This window comes from Ips typographus, linkage group LG6 (genome assembly GCF_016097725.1).
Source record: "Ips typographus isolate SLU linkage group LG6, UJ_Ityp_2.0, whole genome shotgun sequence".
Taxonomy (NCBI): Eukaryota; Metazoa; Arthropoda; class Insecta; order Coleoptera; family Curculionidae; genus Ips; species Ips typographus.
This window is the reverse complement of record NC_138427.1, coordinates 10,261,765-10,281,784: the sequence shown is the minus strand read 5'-3', so window position 1 is coordinate 10,281,784 and position 20,020 is coordinate 10,261,765. Positions and strand designations below refer to the sequence as shown.

General features: G+C 33.9%; 1 protein-coding gene across 3 annotated transcripts in view; it reads right to left on the bottom strand.

The window, feature by feature from the left end:
- Ten-a (Teneurin-a transmembrane protein) overlaps nt 1-20,020 on the bottom strand; it is a 155,851-nt gene that overhangs the window by 130,449 nt on the left and 5,382 nt on the right. For all 3 annotated transcript variants that reach the window (XM_081982261.1, XM_081982262.1, XM_081982263.1), the window contains exon 2: nt 13,173-13,210. The gene's annotated coding sequence lies outside the window, so the exon portion shown is untranslated. The remainder of the gene's footprint in view (nt 1-13,172; nt 13,211-20,020) is intronic.

Genomic DNA, 20,020 nt, shown 5'->3' with positions numbered 1-20,020 from the left:
ATTAATAAAGTTTAACGACTTGACGGTAGCTGGAAACGTGAGAATGGTGAAGTAACTCCTCACCTTTTTCTGCCTAATGCCCCACTCAAAGTTAGGATAGCGCCAGCTTAACGACACTCGACCGAGGGGAAAAACGCTGCTACGCTTCTGATAAATGACAGCCAACTCTCAACACTAAATTTCTTGTTGAATAAAGACCCTGCCTCAAGACATATTATTTCGCCTCTAATGGATTTATTTGTTGGAATCATATTTCGGCTAGGTTTTTCCTGAGAACGTGATTTATCGTCTCACGAATCTTAATAGATCACTCGTGATGATCCAGAGTAATTTTGCATTTGCTTTCGGCGAGATACTTAAATTGATTTTATCTACTCCTAGCATGGTAATCATTCATTACATAGCTCATTTTGAGTTACGTAATGAGCGATTTTACCGCACTAGTGCGATAATAATCGATTTTATCGCACTAGTGCGATAAAACAACTTTAAATGAAAATTTCTGCTGTAATTGTTTATTGAATTTAAACATAACTTTGATACATTTTTTCATATTTCTCCTTTGACTTGGCAGGCAACAAGCCAGATACCACGTTTGCGGCAGCTTCTTCAATATCTGACGGAAGTTCTTCAGACATGTTCATAACGAAATGCACTTTTAAAAATTTGTGACTGACACTGTTAAATTGTCGCTTAAGTGATATGTGGAAACAAATGGCCACCATAGCAACAACACCAAAACAGTACAGCGTAGATGACAAGATTTAAGGGTAACAAATAACTACCCGTAGCAAGCATATACGAGACGTTCCTAAATAGTTCACATTGCACAAAATATGAATTTTTTTCTTACTTTACGCTGCTTCTGATGGTCGTAGATAAAATGTTGTACATCACCCGTGGGGTATGGCAAATTAACGTACTCGTGTGATCACCACAACTCGGTCTACGACCTCGTCGTAGCAACACTCCCACTCGTGACTATAAAAATGCTCATACCCCACTAGTAATGTAAATAACTATAAAACGTCACCAAGCACATGTTAGACAAATCCATTGTCAGAACGCTTTTATGCTTATTAGTGCGCACTCTGCTTCTTATCTACGTTCCGAGGACATTTGAAAAATTAAATCGTTCTCTAACGCCAATTTTCCAGACGAAAAGAACCGAAACGATAAATTTCACGAATATGACACTTATGGTTTATTTATGGAAAGTCGGCAACGAAATTAATTGCCGTCAGCGACAGGGTGCGATAATGAGCCGACATCAATAAAAGAGTTTGCGCTCGGACAACGATTCTATGTCTGGACAATGACAAGTCGTCGTATAAACTGGCCGTTTCGGCTTAAGAAATGAATGCCATTACTTCCCTGTGTAATGAGCAGATTTTTGTTTTTGCAATCTTCATTTTAGTGCGAAAAACGTAAGAATGATATATCTGTCATTATGTTGCAAGTTTTGAAGGAGATTTCTGATCTTAAAAGCTTTTGTTGTTTATTTGTTGTGAATTGAAAATTGGTGTCCCCTAGTTCTTAATAAAAAAATGTGAGTAGTAGATAACTTTTAATTTAAAATACGTACTTTTAAGTAATAAATTACTTTAAATTTAATAAAAACTAGAATTTTTCTAATTTTGTGACCCTTGTACAACAGAATCAATTATTACTTTGTTCGTAAATATTTCCTTTCAAAATGTCAATCATCATCCCACTTAATAATAACAAAGAACGAGGAAAATTGAAGAAAACAAAACTGGAAAAGAATTTGTTCGACCTTGTTAGCAACGACCTCTGCCATCAATTACCGGGCATTGTTAGCGTTATTATAGGCCGAGTCAACTGAAACCCCATAATTTTGTCCCCTTATACGGATGTAACAAGACATAAACCAGCTACATTGTGTTCCGAAATGCCTGTTGGGCTTTTGTCACGGGAAATACGTTATTTTCCTTTAGAAATCGCATTAAACTAATAGATTAGTTAATTCATTATGTTTGCTTTGCTTAAAGCAGCGGTTGTGGAGAAGGGTAAGAATGCTATTGATTGGTTTACGAGATATTGGAGAAGTTGGTTTGGACTTCAAATGCAACATAAGTGGATATATTAAGAGGCGATTCCAAGCTGGAGTAAACCACAAGCAAGAGCGTTTTGCCTTGCAAAGGGCGTATACGGTCGTTGAAAGTTCAAGTGTATGGACTTTGTGAGATAAGTTGACCGTTTAAAGCTAGAGTGCTTTACAGTTTTCATAGTTTATTAAATTGTACGAACGCTATGCGTAAAGCTGAACAAAATCAAACAGTTTAAAATTAATTATTATTCAGTGCTGTCTTTACAAGTACAAAAAATTGTTAACCATTTTACCAAAATGTGACCATTACAAAAGGGATGTGTTGGACTGACACCAAACGACAACCTTCAGGGACAACAAAATTTGTACTATTTATTCAGCTGCAGTTTCTTTAAATTGATTGACTCGATTAATTAATAATTCTTTTGGCGATACAACGGTATTTTTCTCCCATCTCTTTACCGTGAAAGTAGCCACTGACACGAGTATACAGACACTGCAAAATCTGAAAATGTAATTTTTCCAACTTCGATATCTCGAAAACCATTGCAAATAGACATAATTTATAGTTATAATATTGTAGATATGAAACATGAGTTTCCAGCATGTTTAACCAGTGGACTCGTACCTTATACACACATTATACACAGTGTGCATGATTATTTATCATTACTAGCAACAGTAAAATGCTTTTTTGTGTACAGATAATTAAAAAAGATGTTAACGCTTTAATAATAATTTTGAGCAACCACACTTAAAACCGCAAGTCGATAACTAAGTACAATACGCTTTGTAAGTAGAAAGGAATGCTTTAAAGCCACTAAATTTTCCAGCTTTTATCGTTTCAAAGCTGTACGAAGCGCAAGAAGAAAATGCTTTATCGACTATCTACATAAGTTAAAATTCCTGATGGCCTTAATCAGCAAATTGCTCCAACTATAGCGTTGAAATAAAATTCCAAAAATGATAAAAACATCCACATTAAAGTGATACATCAATATCAATATATCAAAAAAAAAAAAACACTTCACTCGCATTATGACGATGGAGATATCACGTGCTGTTCCGCTACTTCCCAATCGTGGTCTTTAAACTCGATTTACGGTACCCCCAGCCATTCAATAACGTTAAGGTTAATATCGGCTATCAATATTCAAGGATCGCTTCTCCATTTATGCTTTTTTGTATCGTACAAAATGGGGCCACATCTACTTGAAAAAGGACTTTATCAGATTATTTAAGCGGAAACCATAATTCGAAAAGTTCGGAACGGAAAACAAGAATTTAGGTCATATAAGAAGACAAATTTTTGTTGTCGAAAATTTATAGCTTTTAATATTGTCATATTTTACTATCTGATGATAGAATTAATCACATTTAAAAACTCCAGCAACTGACCAGTTTTTATAAAAGCGAAACCTGGCACGAAATCCAAGTTTTGCTAAAACGATTTCGTTCATTTCATATTCGTCTATTGTAGTAATGTATTCAACTTGTTGTCACACACATAAAACGCGTTAAGAACACTGCGGGTATGTGATACATATCGAAATGTGTTTCCGTTTTATTTAGGAGTTTTTCCCTGGATTAATTAGTTATTTATTAGTGTGCTGTGGTGTATGCAAATTCTGACAAAGTTCAATATGTTAAGGCTTTCAAACGAAGTTTCCTTGACTTAGTATGGTTGTTACTAGTAAAACCACAGTAGTACTGATATTACACAATGATTAAGTCTACATGTGCAGTATTAGATTAGTCGGTAGAACATTATTCTTAAAGTCCTTACTTATATAAATTAAAGTGTTTAACTTAAAGGAAACAAACAATCTAATTCAATCGTGTTTATTATCAGCTTTTAAAACCCAGTCACAATAACGAAAGTAGCACGATTCTAATTCAGCTAATTGCAACTTTTTTCTTTTTTCTGCTCGATTTCGAGCTAGAATCCAGCGAAACCTATTGTCAGTAAATGGCTTTGTTGTATCTTGGCGAAGGAAAATCCATTTCAAAGTAATTGCGCTGCCCTCGAATGTAATTGGTTGATAATTAAATCCGATAAATTGTTTTCTTTGCTTTGTAGTCTAGAATGTCTGTCGTTTCCGCATGTTTCCACTTTTATCCCTGCGATAACTTTATGCGGTGTAGTCACCCAATAATAATTAATAGCCAGGAAACATAATTAACAGAGAGGAAAGTGGAATAAATCTAGATATTAATCTTAAAAAAGAAAAGGTACGTGATGTTCTTTACCTTGTTATGCGGCACAAATTAGGCAGCTTAACAGAACAATGGAAAATTCTTTGGTTACAAAAAGCAACAATTACTGCTATTCAGTTTTAGGTATTAGCTAATTACTAAAGAGATTTACTTCCTCTTTACCGGATACAATCCCTTTAATGACGCTGGCGTCTTTCATAGCTTAGAGCGGTGGATACTATGGAAAAGACTGGAATCCTCTTTCAAATCGTCAAAGTTAACTTGTTCCAAAACTTTCCAACAAAACAATATCTGTTTCAAGGTAAAACGAAAGTCACAAGAAACCCGTCTCAGTGCGACATGGAAAACATGAAGCACATTTTTCCGAACAGAAAAGAAATTAATCAACATCGGAGTGATTGATGATTCCACCGGATAATGTTTTTAGCTTTTGTGATAAAGAGCTGAGTTCGCGTTCGACGGGAATTAGATTTGCATAAAAGGTTTAATTTTTAAACTTCAGCTAGTGACATCCTCTGGAATTGCTTGTATTAATCCTGTCAGGGGAACGCTTTTTCTATCTACCGCACAACAATTGTGACGAAAACACCGTGCAACCATTAAATAAAACTTTGCAAGCTCGTAGATCATCGTCAGAAAGGATTAAATTTAGTGCAGTTATTCTGCTCATAAATACTAATTAGAATGGTACGTGCCGACAATGGCATTAAGAAACTTCACCTAGTGGAAATTCAAAAGCATCTTTTGGATTATCATAAACTAGGTGCTCGGTTTTCATCTAAAACGAGCCATGAGCGTAAAACTACAAAGAAAAGTTTGCCTCTAAAGCTAATTTTCTCTTTGAATGTCAGAGCTTTATTAAGAAGTTTGGATTAGAGTAATATAAAGCCAAAAATTTGGTATACTCATCTACAGTCTGGTTAAGAACTTGTCACATAGTAACTTGTTAGTAAACACTGTTCTACAAATTATGAAATAACATATTCTTTCATGTGCAGTAAAAACGTTATTTTCTCACAAATTGAGACAATTCGTTTGTACGATCATTGTTTGTTTTACAGTTCTCCGTACTTGTAAATACAATTTTATGATAACAGGATTTGGTATTATAATAAAATTCATCAAGCTGTACAGTATTATTTAAATATCAGATTAATTATAATGATTACGCCTAATTGCACAAATTTTACATTAGTTACTTTTGCTAGTTGACACGTGTTGCGGTACGAAATAATGAGAAACATTATTTGAACGCGGCATTCGGCTTTTAGCTTCAGCTGTCGCATTTAAAATGTTAATTAATTAAGTTCGTTAAAATTGTCAATAAAGCCGTAAATTTAAACCGGTTTTAATTAACATTGACGGACCGATAGAGCAAAAACTAAACGCAAATTGTTTTTCTATTTCGTTTTAATTAAATATTTAATGCTAAGTTGAACTGGGTTTTTAGAGAGGTAATGCTATGCATTAAATAAAATATAATTATTATTAATGTTAGTTAGTTAGTTATTTAATTGAAATATTTGCAACAAGGGATCAGGACGTTCATATAGTCAAGAAAAATAAAAATGATTAGAGTACATCAAAATCCACAAAACGAATAAAAATAAATATTTCCTAATAAGTGGTCATAATACAAAACACCACCCAGATTATTTTAATTGAAACATGTAAAAATATAGGCAATTAATTTGGGTCAGTCGGATTTGTATTTACTTTTATTTATACATTTATATATTTCGCAAATTAATCCTAGATTTGGTAGTATATTGACAAATTTAATGGGATTTATTCCGAAACAGTATAAGGACACAAAGAAATTTATTAATAAGTTGATCAACAAATTTATGTTTACTGCAAATTATCTGTATTTGATTTGTTTTACCACAATTTATTTAAGACAAAAAATACGAATTATGCAGATAGTCTGAACTTTTTTATTCAGTAGAAATTGAAACTGTTTGGAAATTACGCAACATTAATTGCCTCTCTGATTAACTCATCAAGACTACGAATATTTCAGTTCGATAGGCTTTCTATAATATATCGGAAGCTAACCATTTTATTACTAATAAACGTGTCACGTGTTGATCATCTAATATCGAATGCACACCCCATTAACTCGAACAATGGTTGAAATGGATAATCTAGAAACTAATTAATTATGGAAATTAGATTACAGAATTCACTTCACTTGGAGATAAATTAAGTCCAATAGTTTTAGTTTTGATTAATCCTCAATTTGGACAATTCAGGTAATTTGCTTAATACGTTTTCAAGAATGTTTCACTCTAATAGGAAACAAAATTATACTTTTCCCTCGTTCTTCTAATCCTCTATTAATAGCGACTAATTCCATGGCATGTCCATTTGATATAATTTGTGAATTCTCGTTATTTGAGCCTCAATCGATGTCGCGCGTTACATTAAAGTATGCCATCAATTACGCGGACGTAACCAGGACGCGCTAGAAATATCGATTTTGAGGTTTCCCAAATATTTACCCATATTAGAAGGGCCTTTCCCACAGTACACGGGCGTGTAACTTTGCTGGCAATGCCATTTTCCATGAAATATCGCTCAGAAGTAGTGTATAGAAACCACTCAGCTGCTCTAAGAGAAAAATTTCCATTTTTTGAAAATTTATCCCCGGATTTAGTTATTTTATACAAGATTTGCAAATTTCTTTGCCACCTATAATATCAATCTCTGCATGGAAGAATATTGCAAGCAAAATTACCATACAGGCCGAGAGACTGAAGGTGTTTGCATAATTTGATTAAAACCGTATAGCATATCAGTTTTAACTTAACTCGGAATACTTGGCTAAACAAGTTTGCTTATTATTGGCAATAGCGAACAAGTGTTAGTATTAATTAATTGTCAAAATGAATGTGCACTGAATAATATTAAAGATGACATAAAATGCCACTTCAACTTTAAGCCAATCAATTAAATAATAAAAGTATAATTTCGTTGTTAATTTTAAGGTCTAAAGTTCTTCTAGTGCTTGCTTACCTTAACTTAAAAAAAAATTAAATGAACGATAGCCGGGTTAACCAGTTTTGAGTCTAAAAACCCTAATTGTATCTCTTCTGTAGAGCGTGAGTTGCATACAAAAATTGGCCATTTCGCTTAAACTCTCGCCGCAAAATTTGTCACGAATCCGAAATAACCTGCATCTGAAACACGCCTTTGTCTGCAGCAACTTTTCCTGTCAGGCTCAATTAGACTCTCAATTTTGCAGACTTGCTGCAATTACATTCGAACACGTCAACTTGAATTCTGGAATTATCGCGACTCTCCACGTTCTAGATTCTCTTGCCGTTCTACTGCTCTAGAATTGGCCTTATTAAAATGGAAGCCATTCCTACGTAGTTAATCTTTTTTCGGTCACATACGTCATCGGTTTTCCAAACTGATGCTAAATTATAGCTGAAATTATTCACTCGTTTAAAATTAACACGTGTCCGAGCACAGCATGTGTTAATTAAGCTACCTAATGGTTTTATTCCGGAAAGCGTCCATAATTTCTGCACGAATCTACTAATTTCTGCCAGAGAATTTCGAACAGGCGAGCACTTCTGTATGATTCTGACAGCAATTAAAGTCATCAAGTAGATTTCAGTTTCTCTCGTCGCTTTCGTCCTCTTGTTCGGTTAAGTGGATTATTTAATTCCGCCTTCTAAACAAGATTACCTTGACTAATTTGTTTAATTAGCGTCGATTATAATCAATTATGTATTAGCAATTTAAATTAGCATTATCCCTAAAAAATGAAAATTGTCTGATTTCTAATAAAAAGCCTTGGGGTGAGAGGTATGTTTATTTCCTCCAAGGAGACCAAAGTGAAGTTGGACAATTAAAATTCAATTATCCGCCATCGTTTTTAAGCAACTACAGTTGCAGGCTACATTCCAAATTACATAATTACAGCAATTAAACTGCAACCATAATGCAGGATAGAATGGCAAAGTAAGAAGTTAGCAACTTCCACCAGCATACAAACCCATTACATAACGTTTAAGCATCGCTAAGCCGGTTACATGTAGTTAAAACGCAGTAAAGTTCCTGCCCTTATTATGCATTCCAATATTAAATCCAGTATGTCTTGGAAATTAAGCCCCTCTATTTCCTGCAATATATCATTCCGGATTTGACTAGTCAATAATTTAAATTTGAACAGCTTGGAAATTCAACTAATTCCCGCTTCAGTTTATTGCTCCTGGGAACGGTCGCATTTGAATAAACTATTACTTTATATGTATGTACTTGAACAGATACTTTGAAGGCGCATCCAGATCTATTTGAGGGATCACGCTGAAATTTAGTTTACAGAGAAACAACTTTAATTAAAACAACTTTAGCATTCATCATGGAAATCAAACTTGTCAATGCCTAGGCGTAAATCAACAATGCTGAAAACAGTGTTCTGACAGAAGATCACAAATAGCTTCAACTTTAGCTGAAAGGTGAAAAAGAAGCTACGAACAGAAATTTCGAGGATGGAGAAGTGAAAAATATTGTCACGTTAAGGAGTAGCCCAGAGGGAAGAATACTCAGGTTTAGCAATTTAAAGTAATCTTACCCCCAGATGGGTGGGCGATGGCTAGAACATGATGTGGGAAGCAGGATCGAGAAGACGGAAGGTTCACGGAGCAAAAGAGGTAAGTAGGTGTGGCAACTTTTGTTGCACGCCTACACTATTTCCGCTGATACTCAGGTGTGGCACTTGATCACCATTGCTTCACAAGAGGCGTACCCAGACTAACCTAGAGATCAGTCAGGGACCTCCCTCTGAGGAAGACCCCCGAGTTCGGTGGTTTAGTAGAGCAATGTGCATCTTTTATACTCGTCAGCCACCTCATTATGCTAACCTCGCTGACTGTGCTGCTTACTGGGTGTGCACCGTAACTACTAACACGGGTGTGACAATATACACGCTGTTTTCTTATAAACCAAATATAATAGATTTGGTAACTGAACGAATTTCATATAATTATAAAGCTGAACAGCCAATAGTAAGAGTGAACGAGTGAGCAACAGCATATTCTATAGTTCTTTGTTCACTTTATCTCTATGAGTGAATTTTCAGTATAATAAATCTAAGATACCAACAGATAAACCAATTTAATCGTCAATTTCATAAAGCTGTATTATCACTTTATATTTGATAATTATGAACAGATTACTACATGAATTACCTTCTAATTTACTTACAAACTTCTTGGGACTTAAAGGACTAGCATTATACAAGCACTATAAACAGTTACCCTTGTGTTATCACCTTTTGTATTCATTATTCAGGCAACGCAGAAAATTAATTTTTGAATATAGCCCCTTGGAGATTGTGGTTGGATCATGCGTGTCAAAATTCCTAATTAAGAGGTTTACGTTTATAGCTCGGGTGGTAAATGGAATAATGGAATCCTGGGGATTAAGCTTTACATATTATTCATCCAGCGTATAAATGTGCCCTTCATCTAAAGCAGGAAAACCTTCTAGAATCAGTTTGAATGTGCACAGCGATTTCGTTTCAAAAACACTTTTAGTTTATCTAAATCCCTGCAGTATGCAAACAGCAAAAGCATTCCAAATTAAATATAGTTTCAAAACTACTTGAACTGAAAGTACCTTAGTCATTAAGTTAATATTTGTTTCGGATGCAGAGATGTTTTCAGTGGTTGATTTACCAAAGCTCTTGGCATTACTAAGTTGGGGATTACTGCCAAAGCTAAATTTGAACTTTGGCCGTATGCGAAGTAAGTCATAAAGTGGAAAATCATCATGGATGGTTTGTCATTACATTCAGACGCGTTTGATTCAGTTTATTACAGAAACTTTAAGCTTTGTAGTATTAAACTATTCGAGATAGTTAACAAGCGAGTTCTTACTGAAACGAAGCTACTGAGAGCATGTCATTTTCCTTATTACAACCGGAAAGTTTGGAAGTATTCCAGTTAGTAATAAATTAGTTTAAAAAGCGTTCAAACTAGGTCATGTTGGAGCTCCTCGTGCTAGATCTACGGCAAATTGTTTAGATACAATCAGCGTTATTTCATAATAAAGCAGCTTTAGTATCGGTAAAGTTTCCAAGTTTGTTCAATCTATTAATTTTGCTGTAAATTTATTACGTTAATTTATATTTGCGCGCAGACTGTTAGTTAAAAGGAAAGTTTTTACTAGATGGCTGTAATAAGTAACTAATGAATTTAGGAAATAGCAGCACAAAGCAGAGATAACTTTTAATGCCCAGAGGTAAATTAATAGAGTTTCTGGGTTCAACTAGGTTAGAGCGGAAATAATCTAAAATCCACTTTCAAATCAACAGTTTCCGATTTTATTATATCAATTAAGAAGGAAATTAATCATTTTCACGTATTTTAATGAGCCACAACTCGGTTGTAAATGCTAATTTGTTTTGGGAAAAACTCAAAGGCGGGAAAGCGTAAATAATTCTATGTATAGAAAAAGACATAATATAAATCACGTAGATGACAGCGTCTTTCACCCACTTGAAACCAATTAAAAAGTATTTATTTCAGCCGTTACACCCAACTGTGTATCAGGCAGTTCACTGAAAACGTCCACCGACAAAAAGACAACTGCTTTTATGAATGGGTTTTATATTTCTCCTGAAAAATTACAGGTCCGGATCATGGTATTTTCAGAGTGAATGTTCGTAACCTGGTCAGGTGGTAGTTCGACCCTGGATGTTTTCACAACCAACAAATTTAAACTAAACTAGCAGGCAGTTGCCAAACGTGCGAGAATCTCTTTAATTAGCACTGGTTCGAATTAAAAATCTAGAGTAACATCCTGTGTCTGAGGATGTTTTTGGCACGCGTTTATACCAGCAACGATTTGAATAATTCCTTTGATACTGCCCCAACACCTGGAGTTGTTATTTCATTTCAACGTTTGTGAATCAAATCATTTAAGTTGAGCTTAATATACTTCTTGTTGTTGAAACTCAAATTCGACCATGCACGGCAAGATTCAATACTTTTTCCAGGTGTTTGCACTAAAATAGCCAGGCCTGGATATTGATCAAAAAAAAAGTTAATGGATATTTACTGAAAGCCTTGGGTACACTTACTCAATCGTTTATTAAAAAATATCCGCGAAAAAGGAAATTGCAATATTTCCGTTTGCAACGGGCCGACAGGAGGCAATATTGATTCTTGCGGCGAAAAGTTAATTAAATTAAAAGTTTACGTTTCAGAAATTACGCCTTATTTCACATGAACCAACTATTTGTGTTGCTTTTTCCGGAAAATGTTACCTTACAATGAGAGTGGTTGTCGAGGCTGACAGTAGTCTAAATTTTTTTCTTTTCGTGAAACCATTCAATTTGTGGTCTAACTTTATGTGAAAATCTTATAAGCAATTAAACTTAAAGAAGCAAATAATATCGTTTTAGAAAGTTAACATTAATTTAAGTCGAACAAATTCGGGGGTTCAAAAATCAACGTCTTTGTGAAACGAGAGAGGAAAATGTATAATTCCGGGCAGCCACCGCTAATATCCAGAAAGTTCTGGGGCATTAGCCAGATTTAAATCGCTGCCGGATTGATTAATGTTGCCTGGAAAAGAATAATGAGCTTTGCATCCTCTAACCCAGAAAACTTGTCACAAACCGGCCGGTTCTCTTCGTCATTATGAATTATTATGATGAATAAAACGCCTAGGAATATGTAGTTGTATACGCGGATTTTATAACATAATATCAACGCCGACATGTTTTGAATGCCATTTTTATTAATGTGTGTACCATTCAATTTGTTTGGGTTGGGGGAGGGTAATTCAAAAACAAGAACTGTTCATTATTCTAGCCTATTATCTTCGTGAACGCGGATTCTACCTTTTTTTTCAACAGAATAATAAATCTACTATCCAATTTGTGAGGTGTTGTTTGGCACCGCTAGTGAAAAGGCAATGGCAGCCCAAATGAATGAAGCAGCTATAACAAAAGAGCATGTTGCAATTAGCCGCGGGAATGCAGAGCATCACGCAGATAGAATAATCAATACTTGTTAGAGTGGTTGAAAATTGAGTTTCTAGTTGCAAGTAAAATTAGTAGGTTGCCAAAACTCCAAATTGGTATGATTGTTACAATCCCTTTAATATTGATTTACAGGTAGGATCCAATAGAATACAGTTTTTCAGTTATTATTATGTTTCTCGAGTGGGATTACACAGGTGTATATTTGTCACGTAAAGGTTAAAGTTGATAACGTCTCAATGTGTGTAGGTAGAAGATGAACACGACCTGTAAATTATATGAAGCAAACAATGTTATTGATACTGTATCTCATATTCAGAAAATATTAAAAACTTGCGATCCATTTGTTGACCAAATCTTGAAATTCCTCTCAAAGTTCGTGATGTTAGACAACTATAGAGAAATAAATGGCGTCATAACTACGTCAGTTTGCTGAGCAGATGCAGTTTGACAGTTGTTCTTAAGATGTGGTTCGTTAGAACTGTCGTGATTTCGATCAAAATATTATATAAAGTCCATCTGAGCAGATTCTCATAAACGCAAGTTTTCGTCTACCTTACATTTTCTGTTTTCTTTAGGTAAACCGTAGCTGTCGTCACTAACCGATTTCCAACTGGAGAAATGTTGACCTTTATTGGCTGGATAATCATGTGACTATGACACTTTATAAATTTTGTTCATTTGTAACATTTTTCTTATAACTCTCTAAACTTAATTTTCAACTTTGATTCTAAAAAGCCCTTTATGTTTATTATTACTACTACCTTCAATATGCTCCACTCTTAAGCACATTTTTTGGTACAATTTTAAATGCAACAATATAAACATAATTTAATCCAAAAAGGACGAAAAAACCTACCTAACGTTCTACTGACTTACCTTAATGGAACTCATGAAGAATAATCAGCTCGGAGGACCTGAAACCAATTAAATTCCTTCAGTGCATAATAAACTATAACATTTAAATAACCAAAAAACCTTCTCGTATAGGAGAATCTAACGCCAACCACAGCAATAATGTGAAAACTGTTTAATATTAGACTAACTTTAATCAAACAGTTTATTAAACGAATAAAAACATTTAGTTAATTACATCCTGCATGCATTTAGTAAATAATTAACAAAATTTCATTAAATTCCGGTCAATTTTGTTTTAATTTGTCTGGATAATTATAAATTCGCTTGTTTTGAACGAAAAATCGAACCGTTTGATATAGTACGCCCTAAATGGCAATTTGCCAAACTAATTTATAATAATGATCACTATATATTCTAATTCAAAAGTAACGGAATCTTCATAAAATATGCATCCCAGACACCTACTAAAGTTCAATTTTATGATTCCGCAGGGAGACTGCGACACGCTCAGTGAATAAGCCATATCGCTGATCCCATTTAGAAAATGTATGACACCGAATTTTTAATAAAGGTACAAATAGCAGGCAAGACGTGAAAAGTATTCAATCAATTTTGTTATACAAATTTTCTCTATTTGAAAATGAGCACAAAAAATCTATGATTACTGTTAGCAGGGCAAAAAAGTACGCGTAACCTAATACAAAACGTCAATATCACTTGATGCGAAAAATAATGTGATTCGGTATTGAATTGGGATAATTCCGAATGGGATTTCCAGATAATCTGTTTTTCCCATTATGGGTCTCTGCATTATTAAACAGCTTTGGCGTTTTATATACGTAACAACATTAATTTCGGGAAGCTTTAGCGAAAATTGCATGCTCGAATCATTCCAAATTAAAGAGCAAGCTGTATATTTTTTTAGCAAAAATAGTTTAAAAACTTTGTCAAGTAAATTGAAAATTTTGAATCTTTGAGTTTCTGTCAAAATTTTTGGACCAAGAAAACGTACGTTTACTTTTCATTTAATTCAACGGGAAGGCAAACTAAAAATAATGGTTTCAAAGTTGAAATGGTTTCGTATTTAATCACACGCCAAATTGAGCAAGCAACCGACTTCACAAATTTTAAAAATCCCGCTGAGCAAGCAAAAATTTATAGCCCCAGCCCACATATTTCAAGGAAAACCCTTTGAAAATATGAATTCCAAACACCATCCGAAAATTAATTTCACCGTGCCCCAGAAAACCAATTCCACGCAAAAGTTTTATTGCAATTTTATTTTGCCTTAAGTGGAAGGTTTAAAATCTCTTTTCGTTCCTCATTGCTGAAGCGCTTTTATGGTTTCCATTTTAAGGCGTATTTATTTTTCTATTCAAAAATGGGCTTTGTCATGATTCGTGTTAATCGCGTTTACACAGACTGTTTGAAAGGAATAGTCTGAGAGATGCTGTGAAATCTGTCTAATTTGGTATTTACTTACATTACGTTAATTCGTCATGAAGTTTGTGCATGCTGTAGAGTGTTAAATTAATAACATCTGCATATTATCAAATTGCAACGTAGGGGGTCGTTGACTTTCAACATTTCCTAACTAATTTAGCAACTGGTCCAGAAACAGCCATATTTGCGTTTCGCTGCGGTCCAGTGCAGTCACGTCAAATCCCAAAATATTTGGTAACATAATTTGAAAAGTTCACCGGCATACCAAATTTAGTTTAAGGCAAACGCGTTTTGCTTCACTGGCTTTAATTGGGCCATAGAAAATTTCGAAACTTTTCAATGGATTACTGAAGCGCTCCGCCATAAAATAGTTAGGGCATAAATCTAAAACTCCCCTATAATTTATAAAGTGTGTATCCCAAATAGCCCCTAAAACTTAAATTTTGCAATTCCCCAATGACTCTGACGTTACGCTCAAAACTTTTAAACGACTTCCATTTTTCATTTCACTCCACCGTTTAAAACACTTTTTTTCGTTCCATAATCACGTTTGTTCTCCCAAGACTAATTCAGTACGATTTTATTCAATTAATAAATTAAAGCAACCGTAATATATTGGCTGTGTCAGTTTCATCAAATCCGTGTTGTAGGGGCCACTTGTAAAATTAAATCGCGTTGAAATTAGGACCGGACCAATAAATCGTCAATAACCCATTTTGGCTTAATGTTTTTCGAACGATAAACGCAATTTTTGGTCGCCAATTGTGGTGGTAATAGATTAAAAATTAATTACCAAGTTAATTAAATTCGGTTTTGTTACTTTTTTAATCAAATACAGCACCACAGTTATAACGGATAGTAATGATATGAAGCAATTTAGGTGTTAGTTCACAAACGAATTTCTTTTTGTAAAAAGCTTTAGAATTAGTATATGTATAGTATATGTATAGCGCTAATTATAGTAATTAAGATACCAAGGGCATTATAAGGATAATAATGCATGAGACAGATAATGTACTTTGACCGTGGGCATTATTTCCTATAATCCATGTGGTGTCTTCAATATTTAATGTCCGACTTTCATTCTGTAGATATTTATTTAAAAAATGGTCAGAGGGCATTATGAAGAATAACGCTCTAAGGCATTATTTCTTAAATAATAGCCCTGTCGGACATTTAACTAAGTTTTAGTGTTTGTCGTGTATAACACATGACAATTAATTCTGTGAGTTGTTTATCTTAATTATAATATAATAATACTTACTTAATTATTATATATTATTAGTACTTACGTCTAAGTCTAAAGTATAATAATAATAATACTTTAGACTTAGAAATAGAAAACTTTAGAATAGAAAACCTGTTTTTTCTCTGAACTTTGATGGATTAAACCCTTGAAAATTTAAAAAACCGAGTAAAAACCCATTTCTAGAATGTAGTGAAACAAACAACACAGCAATTTACTGCTGCTCTATAAATTGCACTTCTGACATTTGCGCTGCACGTGACTGCAGTCAAATAACTGTCAAACCTATCAACCGGTGATTGTTTCACCTGAGTACGTCATGTGTAAAGTCAACCTGAAAGTGAAAGGATCTCCCTGTATATAACACTGTACTTACACTTTTTGTACAGCACATAGTAAATTGTAAAGTAGACCTTAAAAAGCTGAATATAATAACGTAATTCAGGGTGTCCAATTTCAAATAGAGCACTTTTAGAGTTTTAAACAACCAGTTTGGTGCAAATTTGTGTTGAGTCACCCTGTACATTTTTGGAACTGCATCCTTGTGGTACAACATACCATAAAGTGTTGTAGGCCATTAAAAGTTGCACCAAATGACGTCATAATGTACAGGGTGTGTGTGTGTGTGAAATGTACCACGTTTTAATATAAGTTCACCATAATTTTCATTTCGTTTAATATAAACTAGATTAAAACGTCTTCAAGTTTTACTACCATAGAGTGCCTTATAACTTTAGGGTGCGGTTAACGTTACTGGGTTTGGTAGTGTAAGTAAGCTATCGAAGTTTTGGTTCATTGCTAATATGCGGAAATGCGATTTATGTTTGCGATAAAGCTGAGATGTTGCATTATAGTAGCGCTGGTTACGAACCTTGCAAAGTTATAAAACGTTTCATAGCTGTAAACCTCTTGGAAAATTTAAGTGTAGGTCACTATAGGAATATAACAAAGGTTTTTTTAAACCGTAATCATGTCATCCAATTGAAATATTGCTGGTTGTGGGTTGAATTTTCTTTGTTCTCGCATTTGACCTATAGAGAAACTTGACCCCCATCTAAAATGTAAGACGCTCTCAAAAATTCCACGTGGCTTTCCGGCATCGCATTTGGCGAACAGTTTTCGTGAATATTACTTAGAATTTACGAGCTCGATACCGTCCCAACTATTACCATATCGAATAGTAATGCATATCATGGTGTATCGATACTAGGTTGATTTATAAAGACTATAAAACGAACGGTGCGACACTATCTCTAGGGAAATGACAGAAAATTTAGACCTTCACCTGGTGGCTAAAACTCGAAGCTATTTTCTATCTTCTTCAGTTTTGTATTAAAATTTACGTTGAACCACAATAGATAAAAGGACCGACCTAACTATAATAATTCTCAAAGTAACAACAACTGAATTAAAACTGGCTGATGTTGTCTATAAACAAAAAGTTTTCTTTTCAATTCACTCCCTTGTGCACTCTAAAGAAGTTCTCAAGACTTCTTTAATTATTTTCATGTTGATAAGGACGTCGTATTGTTCTTAGCTCAAGTGGTAGCCATCAAACTTATTTACAAAGTCGACAACTTTATTGCATTGGTTCAGTAGAAAAGTTTGCTTATCTAATTTGTTAAGTGTAAAATGTTTGCGTGGTATTTTAGGTCAAAATCTAAAAATTACTAACTTCTAAGTAAAAAAATACCAACTTCTTCTTCTGTCTAATGTTTATTGTATTCAAATATTATCCAAAACACGTTGAAACAACATAATCTAGAATTCAGGGTGAACCTAATAAACATATCGGACAACTAAACAGCAGCTTATTCCGGAACTGCGTTTACACTAACCGTCGATTAGACTAGGCAATATATTTTAGGAGGCTAGAATGTTGCTGTCACTGCACGTAAATGCTAACCCATAAAATTGGTGATACGTATCATTGGGTACGTAAGCCAATCAGTACCGATAAATATTAATTCCAATTTACGGCTAACATTGCCCCGGACCTGTTTAAACAGTTAGGCTAGTGCCTCTATCGGTTTAGGGTAAAATTTAACAGGGTTATTTGCATGTTGGAGCATTAATATGATATCAAACTTGAACTCGATAAAACGATCATATTTTGAATGTAAAAAAATATAAACAATTTAATATATTATTATTATCTATAAACTGTATAACTGTTGCAGTTAAAATAGGGAAAGTTTCCACGCCAGAGAAAACCTGGCCAACATAGATAATTTTGTTGAATGGTTAACTGATAGATAATTGTGAATGCTCTGTATGAAAACGATTTGTATTGTCTATGGTAATTTATATTAAATTATGGGTCTAGTTCCATGAATATTTATATAGCTACGAAATTCAATTTAGGAACAATGTTTATATCTGTCAGGCATTGAACAATGAGAATTTTATAATCGGGGTAATTCCCAGTTTGGTGAAAGTTCAACTATTGAGATAACATTATAAATAAATTCTAGTAACAATAGGTTTGATGATGATTTCAAAATTAATTTAATAATTGTTACATTCATGAAACCAGGAAGTTTTCTAAATGCTGCAACTACATCCTATAATAACTAATAGGAATCTAATTAGCTGTTGTTATAAAGAGAGTTAATTCACTAATACAACAAGCTACAACCCAATATTGGTTGTTTTTAAACTAAAAATTTATTGAGTGCAAAAACTTTTGCGTTCTAACGAAACTCGATTACTATTACAACCCCGTACTTCATACAATTATAAATGTTCGAGCTGACGTTGGAATAATAACCGTACTTCATAATTTTAGCACGCAATTTCATTTTTGCTCCACATGATATATTGTAACGTCATTTATCTGGACCAGTCCATAGAGGCAGAGCATCCAGTAAAATCGCGACATTTGCGTCTGGCACATATCAAACAAACGGATGGGAACAGGTGCAAATAATTGTTACAAATCAGCTAAGGTCTTTGTTTCGGAAACAAATGACTTGAAAATAGCCGGGGCATGTGGAATATTAAAAAAGGTTACGACTATGTTATGGTGTGTTATTGTTGTACAAAGTTTTTGCCGTAGAGAGTAAAATTAATTAGTATTCAGGGCAACGTTGACCCACTAAGAGTATTTCAACTTGTTTTAGCCGAATTAAAGTTGTTGTTACATAACTACATACAGCTCAAACGTATATTGTTAAGCTGAATTTTTAAACTCTGCTGTTCGTAATTCGTTGTTTACAGTTTGTCCTGTTCGGAAGATATTTAATGGCCTGTAGAACTGCATTGAAAAATGTTTTTTCTACAGACCAAAACAAGAAGAATTGAGAGAAGTAAGGAAAGAAGAATACAAATTGTAATTTAATAGTTTTTGTGATTTTTTTTATTTTTTTATTATAAAGGACAAATAAATAAATCTGAAAGATGAACCTAAAAAATTTACAAAATTACATATTTCAGCCTAGATTCACGACCTACAAATGACTTGACTCTCATACTTTCTAAACGCTGAACCAAAACATGACTACAAAGGTTTATTTAAATTCAAATTTAATTAAAGCCAGTTAAGTTGTTTAAACTTAACTTAGTTTTGCGTTATACAATTTTACTCATATTTAATAATAATTACCAAAAAGTTATGTGACATTGTTATAAAAGCCTAAAAGTGCTTACCGTGTTTTGGGCCTAATTTGATATACGATAGCTGATGCCGTGATATTCCACACTAATGTTTGGTATTAAGTCGAGACGCGTAATCTCAACCACACGATCCTGTGGCTAATAAATTTTAAATGGAATAAAAATACTTACATGACATGTATATGAGTTAGGAGGCCATTATATAAATAATAGCTTACTGAGGTACTGTTAACGCCAGATTGATTACACCTTTTCCTGAAGCAAACTTTGCCAGAAATATAGGATTAACTGGAAATACAAAAAGTAATTATATAAGCCGGTGACTAACTATGATTGATTATGTTCTGCATACAAATTGTTTGTACCTAATGTAACTTAATTCATTGAAACACGCTGAAATGTCCTGCAATTTATCAAAATAAAACGGCACATTCTGTTTTTATGTCTACCAAATAGATGATCAAGTAGCTCTTGTGGAGAAAAATATATTTAGGCTTTTCAATGGCAATATATCAATCTACGTCAATATTTAAGAATTCCACTGGCATTGTTTCAGCGTAATATT